Source organism: Furipterus horrens, unplaced genomic scaffold (genome assembly GCF_987537825.1).
Source record: "Furipterus horrens unplaced genomic scaffold, mFurHor1.1.pri manual_scaffold_3, whole genome shotgun sequence".
Lineage (NCBI taxonomy): Eukaryota > Metazoa > Chordata > Mammalia > Chiroptera > Furipteridae > Furipterus > Furipterus horrens.
In genome coordinates this window covers 124,084,178-124,102,190 of record NW_028327173.1, presented here as the reverse complement: position 1 = coordinate 124,102,190, position 18,013 = coordinate 124,084,178, and the positions used below count along the sequence as shown (strand labels likewise).

Genomic DNA, 18,013 nt, shown 5'->3' with positions numbered 1-18,013 from the left:
TAATGTTCTTATAATTGAAGCAAAAGGTGAAATAAGAAATGAAATAAAATGGTGAAATATAGTTATACTTTTTTAAACTTGTAAGCAATAAAAATAACTAACAATAAAAACAAAAGAGAATATTCACCACAAATGAAAAATAGTTATCTCCAATCATATGAAAATTTATTTAAACATATTTATAAGTGCTACCAATAGCCCAATGGATAAATGGGCAATGGATATGATTATGTGCTTCATGCACAAAAAGTATAATTAGTAAAGTAGTTTGAGAAAAGATTTAAATTTAATATGGATGGAACAGAATTCTTATAAACAAAAAAATTTTAAGTACCAATCTTTAATTTTTGTTTTACTAGCTGATTACTTCAAGATGAGAAAGTAAACAGTAAAATAAATTGCATTAGCATTGTTCACCAAACACCTGCCATAACTTGTAACTCATTCTGGGTGGATGGATATTTGATGGTAATTGACTCTCAGTCAGTGGTAAGAGAGCAAAGATGGATGACTTCATAACTGCATAATAAAAAAAAAAAAAAAAAAACAGGTTCACATTAGCATGAATCCAATATAGAAAAAAAGGTATAAAAAGTTCTTTCTAATTCACTTCTACTATCATCATAGGTGAAACACAGTAAAACAGATGCAGATCAAACTTAGAACAAAAAAACCAGGGAAAGGGATTAGATACTCACAGGGAAAAAGAAAAGTCCTGTGAGAATCTAATGAAGTCAGTGCCTTTATTTTAGTGAATATTCTTATTGACAACAGCTTGACTTCTGATGACCTCCATCTTTGTGGCTGGTTCTCTGGATGAAGCAGGTCAAGCACCAGTCCCAGACTTGGCACAGGGCAGACACAAGTGGGTTTTCTGCTTTTCCCTCTGCCTTAAGCCTGTTCTGGGTAAACAGGGGTTATGAGTTTTGATGCCAATGATAATGTGCTAATATGTTTGCCCACATGTGTCATCATATCTCTTCAGGAGTCATTACAGAATGTCTCTTGTCATGGCCAGAAATGGAAGGGCCAACAACTAAATGAATATTAGTAAGCGCTCACTAAATATTTGTTGCTGCTATTAATGCTATTTTTAGCGTTGGTGAGAATGACACAGACAAGGATGGATTTGTTCCTGGAATCTAGATGGGCTCTCTTTTGGTGTCTGGGAGGGGTGCACTCGTGGGGCAGCTGCAGCAGAGGGTGGCAGGAGGAGGCCCAGCCCAACAAGCACAGTACCTGAGGATCATGATGACAGACGAGAAGCAGATGGTGTTCAGGAGGCCTGACTGCCATGGTCAAGGTCTCTGGTTTCCAAAGCCAGCTCCAGGCTGACCAGCTACAGGAGATCTGGTAAGCTCTTCAAACCAGGGCCACCTACCACCCTGGTGATTAAGGACAGGGTTAGTCTTGGACGTGAATAATATGGGAAAGCTGGGTCAAGAAGGGATAAGGGGGGAGGGGAGTTCAAGAACCAAGCATGTGGTTGTTACAGTATGTTTCTGACAGCAGCCATGTATTACTATGCACTGGAAGAGAGGAGGAAGTAGGTTATAAGAGAGGTCTTCAGAGGGAATGAGCAGACCACACTTTGGTTCTTTACATTTGATCCAGCTTCAGGCTGGGTGTCCCAGCTGGTCTCCCCTGGTCTCTTCCCTCCTCAGTCTATGTAATATTGAATAAATGTACCTGAGTCCTGCTCCTTTAACTGTGATTGCCCAAGACTGCCTGCATCAGAATGTCTTTCTCAGTTTGTAAGCTTTTACAATGCAGAGATCAAATCTATGTGGTTCTCTTTGCAGTGTGTAACACTATAAAGAGTTAGATGAAGATGATGCTACTTACAAAATATAAAAGATGAATGCAATTCATATAGCCATTCTTTTTTGTAATAGTATCAATGGGATTTGTGCTGGTGAGAAAACAGCTGTATCACTTCCAGTCCTTGATGTGAAATTGGCTTTCTTATTTCTCTTAAAATATTTAGAATTATAACCCCACTTCTCAAAGCCTAATGAAAATAATCAGTAATATGAACAGAGATTTATTTGTAAACAGACAGACACCTAGATGCCTTGCTAGGAAAAATGACCAAGCGAAGCTAGGTAAGATGGCATATCTAGCAGTCATCAAAACTCATAGTTAATAACATTAACAGGAAAATTCTCATGTTAAAAAAAGCAAGTAAAAAAAGTACAAACAGTATGTTTTTCAAAGCATAGAAACATTGGGAAGAAATATACCAAAGTGCTAAAAAGAGTGTGGCCGGGGGAGTGATGACAAAGAAATGGCTTAGAGGCGAGCAAAGAGGGAATAGGAACTAAGTAACAGGAAATTAACATTTATGAATATCTACTGTGTGCAAGCATTGGGCTAAATATTTAACCCTATTAATAATTATTTTGATAAATAAAGGTATTGGAACAAGGCCACAGGGAGAAGACAGCCTCTTTCCATAATGAAAAGAATCTGTCCATCTCAGCTCAGTGAAAAACACAGGAGCGCTAAGATGCTCTGAGACAAGTCCCAGTGAGTCCATGAGATGACTCAGATGTGGTTAAGAGCCCATTGCTGTTGCAGAGCAGCTGAACATGACAGTGAAGATGAAAGTAGGAATTAGCCAAATGGTAACAAATAACAAGTGTTGGAGAAGATGTGGAGAAAAGGAAATCCTTGTGCACTGTTGGCAAGATTGCAAATTAGCACAACCACAGTATAGAGATTTCTCAAAAAAAAAAAAAAAAAGAAAAGAAAAGAAAGAAAACGAAAAATAAAACTACCTTATGACCAGGGATTCCACTTCTCAGTTTTTATCTGAAGAAACCAAAACACTAATTCAAAAAAAATATGAGGTATGTCCAGAAGGCATCTAGCCATGTAATATGAAAAGTAGAGACATTTATTGAAGAAGATACAAGAAACATTGTACACAGGACAATGATGCCTCAGTCCCCTTCAAAGTAGGCACCTTGGGACCTCACACAGTTCTCCCAGTTGCCATCAGTACCCCATCATATTTTCCTGAATTTCATCGATGGTCTGAAATCTCTTCCCTTTTAAAGGTGATTTTAGTTTTGGGAAAAGCCAGGGTCACAGGGTGCCAAATCTGGGCAATAGCTGGGCTGAGTCACCTGGGCAATTTGATGCTTCACCAAAAAACTGCATAAGATGTGATGCATGAGTGGGCGCATTTTCATGATGAAGCTGCCAGTCACCAGTTGCCATCCAAATAGTTTCTGCAGAGGAATGTTCAAGCTTAATGCAAAATTTGATGCAGATTCATTGCTCTACTTGCTCAGTCATTTTGAATGCATTGGCCACACAGTACACATGCTCACTCAATGGCATCTACCAACCCCACTGACTAGTACAGTGAAGTTGCCATTGCTCACACATGCACATTCCAGTCCACTCTCCTTGGCTGCCAGTTACATCGATGCCGAGCAAACCATTCTCATGATATTAACAATGGCTGGGCTTTTTCCAGACAGACCTCCTATGCACCCTTATGTTCAATGCATCATTATTTAAAATAGCCAAGATTTGGAAGCAGCCCAAGTATCCATCAATAGACAAGTAGATAAAGAAGATGTGGTACATATATATTCAATGGAACATGACTCAGCCATAAAAAAGAATAAAATCTTATCATCTGTGACAACATGAATGGACCTAGAGATCATTATGCTAAATGAAATAAGTCAGACAGAGAAAGACAAATGCCATATGATTTGACTTATATGTGGAATCTAAAGATGTCCACCCCCAGGTGTGACAGCCCCTTCCAGGAAGCAAAGGAAAACACAAAACTGTCAGGATGGCTCAGGTCATGATAGAGATCCCAGTGATGCAGTTGACCAGACAGCAAATATCTAATCTAACAAAGCAGCAGATAGGAAATCTTTCCGAGGCACAGTTCAGAGTTTTGGTTATAAGAATGCTTACAGACCTAACAGTAGACCTTAAACAAGACAGGAAAGGAATGAAGGCTAGTCCTGCTGAAATGAACAAAAACACATACAAAACTAGTGGTGAGGGAAAGAAAACCAGGGGTCAAATCAACAAATTGGAACATAGGGAAGGAACAGTCAACCAGTGCAGAAAGAGGAAACAAAAAGTGAGGAAAATGAGGAGAGGCTCAGAAACCTATGGCACAGCTATAAGCGGGCCAACATCTGAATCATAGGGTTGCCAGAAGATGAAGAAGAAGAACTAGAAATTGAAAAATTATGTGAAACAATAATGAAGCAGAACTTCCCTAACCTGAGGAAGGAAATAGACTTACAGGTCCAAGAAGCACAGAGAATTCCAAGAAAACTGGACCCAGAGAGGAAGAACCACACCAAGACACATTATAATCAAAGTGTCAAAAATTAAGGATAAAGAGAGAATCTTCAAAGCAGCAGGAGAGAAGAAGAGAATTACATACAAAGGGGTCCCAATAAGACTATCAGCTGATTTCTCAACAGGAACTCTGCAGGCAAGAAGGTACTGGCAAGAAATATTCAAAGTAATGAAAAGCAAAAACGTACAACCCATTATTACTCTATCCAGCGAAGCTGTCATTTAGAATAGAAGGGCAGAGAAAGTGCTTCCAGGACAAAGCAGAACTGAAGGAGTTCATCAGATCCAAACCACTGTTATATGAAATGTTGAAGGGACTTGCTTAGGAGAAAGAGGATCAAAACTATGAACATTAAAATGAAAACTGTATCACAACAACCAACAACAGAAGCTAGGGAACTGAAACAAAGGCAAACTAAGTAGGCAATGAGAGTGGGAAAAGAATTATAGGTATGGGGAAGATTATGAGGGGAGGTCAGCAGGGAGAGTGAAGGGGTGAAAGGGAAGGAAGTGGTACAGGAATTAAGAAGCATAGTAGGAGGGAGTGGAGTAGACAGGAAGATGCTGAGAAGAACTATATGCATAACCAATGGGCATGGACTAAGGTGGGGAGACAACTGGAGGGAAGGGGGTCTTTGGGTGGAGGAGAACAAAGGGAAAAGAAATTGGGAAAACTGTAACAGTATAATCAATAAAGCATATTAAAAATAAATAAATTAATAAATTAATTAACTTAAAAAATTTTTTTAAATAAAAAAGAACAATTATAACTCAGAACTATCAGAATTTTAGTTCAATGGAAGCTTGACAACAATGGAATTAAGGAAATCACATCCAGGACTGGTAGGAGGGGCAAAGACATGGAACAGGCTGGTTCCACATCTACGTGTAGTGAATAAAAATTCAGGACAGTTATCTTGGGAGTGAGGAGTTCAGCTCCAGACCAGGGCCCCCAGCACAGGGTTCCAGTACCAGAAAGATACGTTCCCATAACTTCTAGCTCCAGAAACCAGCAGAGACTGAGTCTGTAAAAAATATGTTGGAGCCCCAAGCAGTTCCTCTTAAAGAACACGTACATGAACTTACTCAAACTCATTCCCTCTGAACTTCAACACTGCAGTAGCAGCTGGAAAGGTACTAGTGGCATACGGGGAGGAACTGAAGTGTCTGGCATCAAGGCAAGAGCTGGGGGACAACCTTCTCCCAAACAGAAAGGTGGGCAGAGTCCATTGTTCCTTTTCTGAACCCTCCCCACACAGAGCCACAGAGCTGGCAGGAGGGTGCCATATCTGAGACTCCATCAACCTGGCTAATACTGTTTGCCCCACTCTGGAGATCCCCTGAGACTGTCCCACCCAACTTCCTGGACCGCATAAGCTATTAACAGAGACTTTTCCATATGAATGGCTGCTCTTCGTTCATTATTCAGAACTTCCTTAATCCTCTGAAACTAGCAACAGCCAGCCTCAGTGAGCCCCCAGGACCCATACCTTTAGCTAAGTGTCCTCAACCCTGGTACTAGCACTAGCAGCAGCTAGCCTAGATTCACAGCTTGGCTTTGCTTGAGAATCCCCAAGCCCAGCACAAGTAGCAGCCATCTCAGATCGCTTTCAGCCCAGGAGGGGTGGCCCAAGCAGAACACAGGTGAGGGGTGATCTTGGCCAGCACCACCCGGGAAACCCAAAAGCCTGTGCACCCAATGGACAGCTACAGATCACATCAGAGAACCACCATCCTGCCCCTGAATAGCTGATCCTTTTTGAAGGGTGAAGACTGGTGGTCAGTGCTCACAGCCAGTCCTTGCAGCTGACTGGCCTGGGTAAATCCCTCCTATTGACCTGACAATAGCAATCAAGTACACCCTCCTCAACTATAAGAGGAGGGTGTACTAAATCCACAAGAAGGGTGTACCTTGAGTACCCAGCTTGGGTGAAAGGGGAGACTGTGCCACTGGACCCTACAGGACACCTGCTTCATTAGGCCACACTACTAAGACACAGAGTCAAAGTAGCTCTACCTATTACATAGAAACAAACACAGGGAGGCTGCCAAAACAAAGAGGCAAAGAAACACGGCCCAAATGAAAGAACAGATCAAAACTTCAGAAAAAAGAGCTAAACAAAATGGAGAAAGCAATCTACCAGAGGCAGAGTTCAAAACACAGGTTATAAGGATACTCAAGGAACTTATGAGTACTTCAACAGCATAAAAAAGATCCAGTCAGAAACAAAGTATTCACTAATTGAAACAAAGGACAATTCACAGGCAAACAACAGCGGTGTGGATGAAGGCGAGAATCAAATCAATTATTTGGAACATAAGGAAGCAAAAAATGTCAAATCAGAACAACAAGAAAAAAGAATGCAAAAAATGAAGGATAGTGTAAGAATTTTCTGGGACAACTTTAAGTATTCCAACATTCACATCAGAGGGGTTCCAGAAGGAGAAGAGAAAGGGCAAGAAATTGGAAATCTATTCAAAATAATAATAAAAGAAAACTTGCTTAATTTGGTGAAGAAAATTGACATGCAAGTCCAGGAAGCACAGAGAGTCCCAAACAAGATGCATGCAAAGAGACCCACTTTAAGACACATCATAATTAAAAATACACCACATATAAGAATAAATTCAAAATGGATCAAAGACTTAAAGATTAGACCTGAAACCATAAAAATCATAGAAGAAAACATAGGCAGCAAAATCTTGGACATTGCTCGTAGCAATATTTTATCACATATATCTCCCCAGGCAAGGGAAACAAACAAAATAAATAAATAAATGGGACTATAGCAAACAAAAAATATTGTGCACTGCAAAGAAAATCAACAAAATAAAAAGACAACACACAGAATGGAAGAACATGTTCCCTTATAGATCTGATAAGGGGTTAATATCCAAAATTGATGAAGAACTTACAAAACTCAACACCAAGAAACAAACAACCCAGTTGAAAAATGGACAAAGGATTTGTATAGACACTTCTCCAAAGAAGACATACAGATGACCAATAAACATATGAAAATGTCACTAACCATCAGAGAAATGCAAATTAAAACCACAATCAGAATGGCTCTCATCAATAAATCAACACACAAGTGCTAGTGAGGATGCAGAGAAAGGGGAACCTTTGTGCATTGTTGGTGGGAATGCAGATTGGTATAGACACCGTGGAAAGCAGTATGGAGATACCTTAAAAAGTTAAATATGGATATGTCTTTTGACCAATCAGTTCCACTTCTGGGAATATATTGGAAGGAATCGAAAACACTAATTCAAAAGAACATAAGCACCCCATGTTCATTGCAGCATTGTTTACAATTTCCAAGATACGAAAGCAGCCCAAGAGTCCATTAGTAGGTGAGTGGATAAAACAACTATGGGACATTTGCACAATGGAATACTACTTGGCCATAAAAAAAGAAGAAAATTTTACCCTTTGTGACAGCATGGATGGACCTGGAGAACATTATACTAAGTGAAATAAGCCATTCAGAGAAAGACAAATACCATATGATTTCACTCATGTGAAATTTAATGAACAAACTGAACTAATAAGGAAAATGGAGACAGACTCATAGATGGAGAGTAGGATGACAGCTAGTTGTGGGAGAGGTTAGGGGTTAGAGGGATTGAACAAAAGAAATAAGGACTCATGAACATGGACAACAGGGTGTAATTGCTGGGAGAAGGAGGGTATAAGAGGACTAAATGGTAATGAGAAAAACATGCAATAAAAACTAAATCAAAATAAAACAAAATAAAGTCAAAAAAGAAAAAGAAAAGAAAATGCCAAAGATTATATATAAAGAGAACATTTTAAATGCAACAAAAGAAAAGCAGTTAGTTACCTACAGGGGAGTTCCATTAAGACTGTCAGCTGATTTCTCAAAAGAAACTTTGCAGGCTAGAAGGGATTGGCAAGGAGAAATATTCAATCATGAAAAGCAGGGACCTACAGCCAAGATTGCTCTCACGAGCAAAGCTATCATTTAGAATTGAAGGACTACTTCAGGTACGAAGACAGGTTCCAGTCTCAAATCTGCTGGCTCTACATTTTTTATTCTTTATTGTACCACACTGCTGTTCCATTTCCTTAGTTGCTGGATTTTAGTACTGGTGATATTTGGCTTACTTAGAAAATTTTAAATAAAAATTTGAGTGTCTACTTTTATCACAACCCCAAGAGACGAACCCAGAGGTATAAAGTGAACCTGATGGAGCCCTCCTATCTCATTCCACATCTGTCTGCCCTTTTAAATATAGCACCAAATCTAAGGACATGCATGTGAAGTATTAGCAGAGTGAGAAGAAGGTTTTAGAATTTTCTCTGTATGTATTACAATTGGTGGCAAAGCAGCTAATGTCTCCCTTCAGTCACTAATATTTTTTAAATTTTATTTATTTATTTTTAGAGAAGGAGAAATAAAGGGAGAGAAACATCATTCAGTTGCCTCTCGTATGCACCCAGACCAGGCACTGAACACACAACCCAGGCATGTGCCCTGACCAGGAAGAGATTCGCTTTGCAAGACAATGCCCAACCAACTGAGACATATGGTTGGGGCTCAATCACTGATGTTTAACAGATTCTTTGAAAATATGGAGTCTGAACAAAGTGCTCTATTAGAACGAGCAGGCCTAAGCAATGAGAAGGTGAGGCAGCATCCAATCCAATGGGGCCAGATTAAAATGTTTGATTTGCAGGTTTCAAACCTGTGAGGCATCATGCCTCAGAGAACAAGCACAGAAGACTAGGGCATATGTCTGCCAAAGTATGTCACATGAAATGTCTGGGACATGTTTACAGTAAAAATTATTCATTGTTTATTTGGAATTAAATTTAATGGGACATCTTGTATTTAATCTGGCAATCCTACCCTGAGGCTAATCCATATGGCAGCCATGGGCCAGGTATAGAGAATGCTTGTTTGGGGACATTCCTAATGAGCCAAGAGCTATAACTGAGCTGATATGAGCAAGTCTGAATGAAGTCCTTGGTGGTACACACACATCTTTTTCATGTGTTTCATCATCCACTTGGGCCTTTTGTCTTTGATTGAAAGTCTCTATAAACTGTGCCTGAATACCGCAGCGTTAATCACAAGCCTTCTGAAGTATTTTCATATTGTGTGTAATAATAAATGCCCATATACTTAGGATTTAAAGTAAGAACTACTCAGCACAATATTTAGTTAAAATTACAAAGGGAGTACAAATTAAGCTATCATTTTGTTAAGGTGTATACTATAAGTCTTATTTAATTTCCCCGTGTTCTCATATATGTGTTTGTATAATTGTTGTGTCAAAACTTTCACTGATAAAGTATTTCAATTAGCTGCTAAAAGAAATACATTTAAGGAGTAATAACTGATGTACATTTGGGCTAAATACCTATAATCAGAGTTGTTTCTCACCTGAGTCCCTCTTACTGATGTTAGGTAACAAGTGGCCCTGATTGCTGGCAAGAGCTTGCTTAACATGCTCACATTTGTGTAGTAATCGCATAAAAATAGTGACTTGCACTTCAGAAGAGAGACTAATACTAAGTTTAGGGTAGATAAGTTACATGGTTACTTTACCGTATCTGGAAGTCTAGTTCCTAAATCAACAGGATTTTCAGATGCTTTACACAGAACTGATTTGAGAGCAGCTAAGAGACTAGATCATATGGGTGAGCGGGGAGCAATTAAGGTGGTGCTGAGTCACCTGCCTTCATGCTCACCCACCTCAGTGTTTACACCTGCTTGCTAATAGCTTCCTGGGGAAGCAGGGCTTGTCACTTGGGCATAATCTTATGGGTAAAAATGGCTAAAACAAGCTGTAAGGGCAGGGGCAGTAGTAATAACAATAGCAGTAATGAGGAGGTGCAGTGCAGAAATGTACAGGGAAGTAAAATCTCCCCTCATCCACCAGTGGCCTTTTCTGTCCCCGTGTGGTTTGTGTGGTGATCGTATCACTCTTCGACACCCTTCTGGCACTGTCTTTTATAATCATCATCATCAACAGGTTTTCTCCCAAGTTATTTATTCTCTACTTCTTTCTTTCATAACCTCAAAATCACAGTTCATGGAAGAAACCAGAGAATCCTCAAGCTCTAATTCTATCCTACTATCTCTGCCCAAACCACCTTAGTATGGTATTCTGGGAAGTTCATGGAGCTGCACTGTTGTCAAAGAAAAGTAGCATTTCTGTGGCAAGGCAGCTAATTTTTTTTCATTTATTTTTTTCAATTAAGCTCAGCACAAGACGGGAGTAAAGGTAAATGCACACCTGGATTAGAATATGAGCAGAGAGGAAGGTTGTGTGAGTGTGTGTGTGTGTGTGAGAGAGAGAGAGAGAGAGAGAGAGAGAGAGAGAGAGAGAGAGAGAGAGAGAGAGAAACATGGTTCCAATGTACCTTTCTCTCCATTCCCATGACTATGTGAATGGCTCTTGATTCTGCTCTGCAACCCACTCTTATCCGGAAGGGTGCTGGCAAGGAGCCTTGGTGAAAACTCAGGATGGCTCCTCCTAAACTGATGGCAGCCGAGCTTCCCAGCTTCCCCTCAGGGCAGCCTCCTCCCAGGCCATGCTGCTGACCTAGCATGTGAGCCATATACTATTCTCTCCACTCCATCATGCCAGCTGCCGCTGAACTATATTCAGTCAAGTTTGAAGTGGTGGAATAGCAGATAGATATGTCACACACAACTGACTTCAAAAACTATCATTGAAAAACTATCAAAAACATCTTTCTTTGTATCAATAATGTGGCAATATCATTCAAAAAATGTAAATGTGTTTTTATATATTGATTTTACTTCCAGCAATTAATTCTACAAATACACTTACAAAAGTACACAAAAATATACATATATTTGCCAAAGTATTGTTTCAAAAAGCAAAATGACTAAAAACATAGCCTAAATATCCATCAATATGGGAATGGTTATGTTCATAATAGCATATTATTTGATAATTTATGTACAGCTTCTAGAAGAATGAGGTAGCCCATGTGTAAGGCAGGAAATAATAGACAAAATACACTGCTAAGTGAATAAAAGCAAGTTCAGAGTAGTAAATATATTGTATGATTTCACTTGTGATTTAAAAGAGCATGTGCTTGCATATGAATTTTTTAAATGTCTGTTAAAATATATGAGAAAGTATTATTAACACTTAAGACTGGGGAATGAGATCAAAGAAGCTAGGGGGAAAGAAAGAAACTTTTTCTGAACTTTATATCCTGTTTGTATTGTTTTTATAATTAAAACATTCACTTGCAGCCAGTCTATTATTTCTTAGGTTCCTATGGTGCATGGATTATATAGGGATTAATTATCATTTTTGACTCAGAATAACCATCACTTTTAAAGTCCCCAAAGGTTTTCTTTATGGCTGAGTCAAGAGTTATGGTTGACCTTAATTGAGATTCACAGAACAAAGTTCAGCTTTGTGGACATAAACTCAAAATCCAACTCATAGAGAAAATGGAGTAAAAATTCCTGTGATTACAAAAATCATTGTGTTGAGCCTTCAGACTGTTAATGAGGTTGTCAATAATTTTAATGTCATTCTTGACCACCCACAAACTTCCCCTTGACACTCAACTGTGCATATATTTTCAGAAATGCATTTTAGTTTGCATCATGTGTTTCCAGAAAGATTTCCCATGCACTAGACTCAAAAATCATGAAAAACTTTGTATTATATTTTACAAACCCAAGAAGTGAAGAAGAAAAGATGCTCCCATATTATTCAAGTGTCCTATTGCTACAGAGGAGACTGCTCAGGGAAAACTTACACAAAGTGGTAGATTCTGATATTAAGTTTTCAAGTCCTGATAACTGGAGCCATTCGATCAGTCTCTGTGCCTGACCCTGAAGAGAGAACCTGAGACAAGGAACAAGAAGATGAGAAAACACCAAGGCGAGGAAAAAGCAGTTGATAGATACAATTGGCAATAAATGCAAACATAGGTTCTCTTGCAGCAAGGCTTTAATCATGAACCTTGAACATAGCAAACTTCATTTGGGATATCAATTTCCAAGTCACTTACCTTTATCAAGACTTTCGGTTGCTGAGATGATGATGTCTTTGGTTACTAAACTACCAAAGTTGTCCAGTATCAAAAAGTTTTTAGCAATTTCCCTTTCTGTCTGCAATGCAGGAAAAAAGTTGAGGGTGTACAACATTAATTTCAATATTTTGCATGTTTTTTAGTCTTTTTGTAATAGCATTTTGTGTTTGCAAATATAGAGAAACCTACATTTCCTTGGTAGTAAGATGGTAAGTTTATACTAGGAGCTATAGACAGACATACCAAGCAAATAGATAATTAACCTTACTGATTATAACGAGGTATAATCTATGGAAGTAATCCAAGCCTGAAATTCATAAACAATCTTAAGAGATTTTCAAAACCAAAGCATACTTCTTAGGTTAGCCCTCAAATGCTTAAGAACTTCTACTTGCAACTAAATGCACAATAACCATTGAAATAAGGAAAAGAGGGGTTAAAAGATTAGCAAATGAGGAAAAACTAACAAAAATTAAGAGGAAAATAAAGCAGTAATATAGTAATAATTATACCTTTGCTCACCTAATTCTCTTATTACCAAGCAATTCATCTTTAATTATAAAAATAAATGTAGCTTTCTAAGAAAAGTTTGCTTCCACAAAGTGAAGAGGTTCTAATCATGTTTGGTAATTTAATTTCAAATATATGTGTTAGCATAACTTGGGATTTAAAGACCTTCAATATTTAGAATCAGGTGTCCAGAAATAAATTATTTTGACAATTATCTTAAAGTCCAAATGCACATAGACCCCCATTATTGGAGGGATATGGATGGACATATATTTTTGAACTCAATTCTGTAGACATCTTGCACATAAATACCCAACCAAAGTCCACAGCATTTGGATACCTCTTCAAATTCATAGAATAGTTTCTCCTTTGAACTACTAATCAATTTTATTATGTGCAGTTTCTAAAATATATCTATTTGCCCCAATGTCTTAGCGTTGTAGTCCCCTGTCAACAGAATATTGGTTGGATTCCCCAATGTGAATCACTTATCCTGTTGCTTGCCTGATTATTCACATGTTTTTGAGATTTGTGAAATGTGGCAGATAAACAGGTTTACGCTGTGTGCTGCTTGGAGGGCAGCCAATGTCTGTCTGCCTGTACAATATATTTACTCTCCTTTCTCAAATCTCTTTCCAATACAAAGAGGCTGTGTTTCAAGACTAAAATCCATGTAGAATGCCATCCAGTTAATGTCACTGCAGGTGCTCATCCACTCATTTGCGGTGATTCTTAGAGTGAAGGAAATGAATCAATGATTCACCTGATGGACAAAGAAACATCACAGCGAATATTTGGGAAAGTCAAATGCAGGGAAGAAACAGTCTCAGCTGAAGGTGTGCTCTGATTTTAGAAAGTAAAACCTCCCACAAGAAAATCAGGAATTTTGTTGAAGTGCTCTGGTCATACCTGCAGTAAGCCATGGCATGCACCCTCTCTCCCTGCTTCTTCTGTTTTATTGCTTTTGTGTTGTACTTCTAAAATAAATATCAATAAATCATTGCAGTTAGATACTCTAATACAGACAGAAATGTACTTGACTCCCTACAGTCATTACAATTGGAGGGGACTCTGATTAGGATGCTTTACTTAATTAAGTGATACCGTCTAAAGAGAGTTCTTCCCTTCATTTTCTGTTTAACAGTCTTATAAAACACCAACAGAGGAAATTCATTCTGTTGTTTGCTTTCCTTATTGTAAACGGTTTCTTCTCATTCATAGTTTAGAGAAGACGTTGTGTTAATGAAATGGCTAATAAGCCAAAGACTGCATTTTAGCTCCACACAGAGCCTTGTCGAATCAGCCCAAGCTATACCAGACTTAAGAACATTTTCCTCCCTCAGTCTCAGAAATGTATTTTAAAATTTTTTTATAACATCTGTAACATAAAATTAAGATGATTCAAACAATTTTTCTCTGAGAAATCATTCTTCATCTGGTTTATGTATGGTTCAGCAGGGACCTTAAAAACCTGTGTCTTTGAAAAAATAGAAAATATAGGCAAAGAATAATCAATCCTTATGCATAAGATGTTATTTGTGAGGCACTTTAATTTTACTGAAAGAAGTCATTAAATTTGTATTGCCAATACAAATATGATTATATATGTTTTCTAAATAAAATGCTATTATGTTGCAACTGAACTCATCCATTTATTATTTGTTTACCTAATGCTCAAACACATGTTTTATTCATAGATGTCTGGGAGAAAAAATTTTGCCTGATAATCACACCAAGCATATTTAACAAAAGCAATTCTCCTTTATTAGTGAACAAGTTAAAGCAGAATGATTTCATTTTTTCCATTTAGTTAATTCAGACTTGCAGAATCCTCAGTATACAGCTTTTGTTTCTCCCCTGCGCCTTTTATGCCTTTAATGTATGCATGCCTATCCACTGATGGGAAAATATCATTTCCTGCGACTCTTCCTTTTTCCTTCTTGACGACTCTCCCAATTGATTTCTGGTTTGGGTTAGTTTTCACTAGTTAGTTCTGTCAAATCATTACAAGACAGACAAATTAAAGCCGAGTAAATACTTCACTATCCTGTTGATGATATTAAACTCTTTTATCAGGGTGATTTTGAATTATAAATATATGTACTCATTCTTTTAAAAATAAATAATTTAGTTATATTTTTAAAGAAATTAAAAATTAAGGGAAAGTAGTCAAGAAAGTGAAGCTTTATTAATATCTATGAAATTGTTTTCTTACCAAATAAAACATTTTAAGAAAACGTTTGCCACTTTAGCAAAATAGTAATGACTTGTATTAAATTTAGCACCTTTATTTCTATTAAAAAGCAACATAAATGTAAATACTTTTTAAATGAACTCAGTTTACAGTAGATTTTTTTAACTTTAACACAACGTGCATCTAATAGCATTTAATGATCTGAAATTTTTTAGTCCATATGACTCAAAATATAAAAATGAATATTAATGATAACATGTATGGGGATTTTAACTGATTGTTAAACTATTAAAAGAACTCTATAACATTGATAAAGACCTGACTTGTTTTAATTCCTGACCTGTATAGCTTGGTCATTTTCAAGAAAAATAATAACAGAAATAATAATAATCCATAATTGCTAAATGAGTTTATTAGTGATATATGAGTGTAAAGTTTTTGATGTTGTTTTGTTTCTAACTGCACAACACTAAATCTTTCATAAAACCAATACCTGGAAACATTCTAAAGTTGCATAAGTTTTCTCAACTCCCAAGTTAAATCAGCTCTATCACAGAAAACTAGAAAACAGTAAAACAATGTGCCCCCTAGACATATTACCAAAAGTGAATTCCAGAAGTTTCTCATAATTGCTCTTATTTTTTAAAAGATGCTCTTTATTAAAGACTAGCCTTATATTAGTTCTAAACTTCATTAAATATTGGTCGTTTTCTAATTTTGTAATCTAGGTAGTTTTTAGAACCAAAAGCTTAGTTTGCCTACTTTCTATTAAATAAACTTCTTTATAGATTTTCTTTAAGCTCTTCATTTAAAGAGGTGCCTTTTGTCCCGAAACTAAACATATGGCATTCCTATCGTTTAAGAAAAAATTTAAAGAATTGAATAAAAGTAAATTCTGTTAGAGATTTTATTTCATTCTCCTATGTCTTTTTACTTCTTTAGAAATTGTGTAATTTAAAAAAATAAAGAACATTTTTTTTTTTCATAAGACTTCGAGGTGAATGAGAATGGTGTCTAATGAAGTACCACTGAAGTCAGAGTGGCTGCTGAATCATTATCTGGCAGAAGAATGTGTGTCCCATTTCGTCCGAAGCAATTATTTTTATCAAATGAGTTTTCTATCTAAATTGTTAGCTTTATGAAATAACGATATTAGAGATAAGCAGAGTTATTTTAATATGCATCTTAACACCATTGCTGTTTCAATTCCTAGAAATCAAACTAAATGCAACAGAGCCAGTTTGGGGCTGTTTTTACTGAAATTGCTTTGTACTGGAGCAGTGGACACTTGTAGCTAGTACTTCAAACCTGACATGAAAATATATCTGATTTAAAATTTTTCAACACAAAATATTACCATGTATTTAACAGGCTCTTTAGTCAAAAAGGAAATTTACATCCTAACATAGCTTTTTTCTGTATTTGTAAGACCAACATTCTAAAGTATTTGTCCTCAAAGCTATTTGTCTCTGTAAAGCAATAAGAAGAGTAAATTTCCTAAGCTTAGCCAAGAGTCACCCTCCTGCAATAAAGTAGATCGAAGCTGTGCAGAGAAGAATACAAAGAAAAAAGTTTAGTGCTAGAGAGAAGATAGTTCTTTAAAACTATGATATTTTTCTTTTTACAGAAATATATAAGGAGCACTCAAGACAGGAAATATTTAGCAAAAAGCTTTTTTGAGAGCTGGGAGAGAAAAATATCTTGTGTGAAGTGAAAGTAGAAAACATACAGACCAAAACAAACAAACAAAAAACAAAAACAGTCAAAAGTGAACTCTGCGGTATTTGTTTTTTTCTAAAGCCTGTTTCCTTTTCGGCAGGAGATGGCTTCGGTCTGGAGGTGTACTTTATAAATACAGGAGAAACGGATCAACGACTCATTTAGAAGACAATTCTCTTATTAACAGCACCAGTTTCACAGCTATTTTTGCCTCTAAAAGGGGCACCTGCTAGACATTTACAAATTAGTTTTTATGAGGGAGAGAAACCACCATCAAGATGTGTATGTTTCTAATTCAAGTTAAACATTTTTAACAAACCATCTTACAAATCTGTTTCGAAGCACCTCAGTGGCCCAGAGGGAGCTTTACCTTTCATTTGAGAAGACAACATAACAAAGAATCTGTTACACACACACACACACACACACACACACTCACGCACAGTTATGGGAGGGAGGAAAAACAAATGCTATTTACAAGGAACAGACTATGAACTTCATGAAAATAGGAGAAAAGCAACATTTTTACCCTGGTAGAACAATTCCTGATATAGAATAAATGAAATGAAATGAAAACTTTTGAGTAAAACTGTAATAGTGTTAGGTATTGCATATTCTTTTAAGACGTGATACAGATGTTCATGTTAGTTCAGTATTCTGTTAATATGAAAATAGCTAAAAAGCAGTACTTCATTATTTGTAAAATGCTAATTTATCATTTACAATATACAGCTCAACAGTCCAGGAAAAGCCCAGTTATCTTTCACACATAAGTCACATAGCAACTCAAATACATGCACTAAATTTTATTTTCAAAAAATTGTTTTTTTCATGTTTAAACACATGTAAAATTAAAACAAACAATATAATGAAGATTGTCCCCCTAAAACACAAATAGAACAACATTTGGGGATTTTCATGATCTTATTTTCATAACAATGACCTAAACATAATTATTGGAAAGAACAATTGAAATATATCATACATTTTAATGACTCATATATTTATTTCTACTCCTTTTCGCATCAACTGTGGGAAATTTGTATTATGAAGATCAGATGGTGTGCTGATGTGAGAAATGTTGCAAAGCATCCTGTTGATTGGTTCTAATTAACTGCGATGCTCTTGTGTTCTCAGTTTTAGCCGGCACACACTACACAATGCCTTTTATTTTGCTTTGAATGGAT

General features: G+C 36.9%; 1 long non-coding RNA gene across 2 annotated transcripts; it reads right to left on the bottom strand.

Moving 5' to 3' along the window:
- Nucleotides 1-299: 299 nt before the first annotated feature.
- LOC150015865 (uncharacterized) lies at nucleotides 300-12,475 on the bottom strand. Of its 2 annotated transcripts, XR_016510015.1 has the most exons (5): nucleotides 12,383-12,475; nucleotides 12,128-12,216; nucleotides 1,240-1,385; nucleotides 699-897; nucleotides 300-519 (listed from the first exon to the last, which is right to left on the bottom strand). It is a non-coding gene; the product is annotated as an uncharacterized LOC150015865 (long non-coding RNA). The 2 variants fall into 2 exon arrangements; XR_016510016.1 differs by lacking the exon at nucleotides 699-897.
- Nucleotides 12,476-18,013: the final 5,538 nt, after the last annotated feature.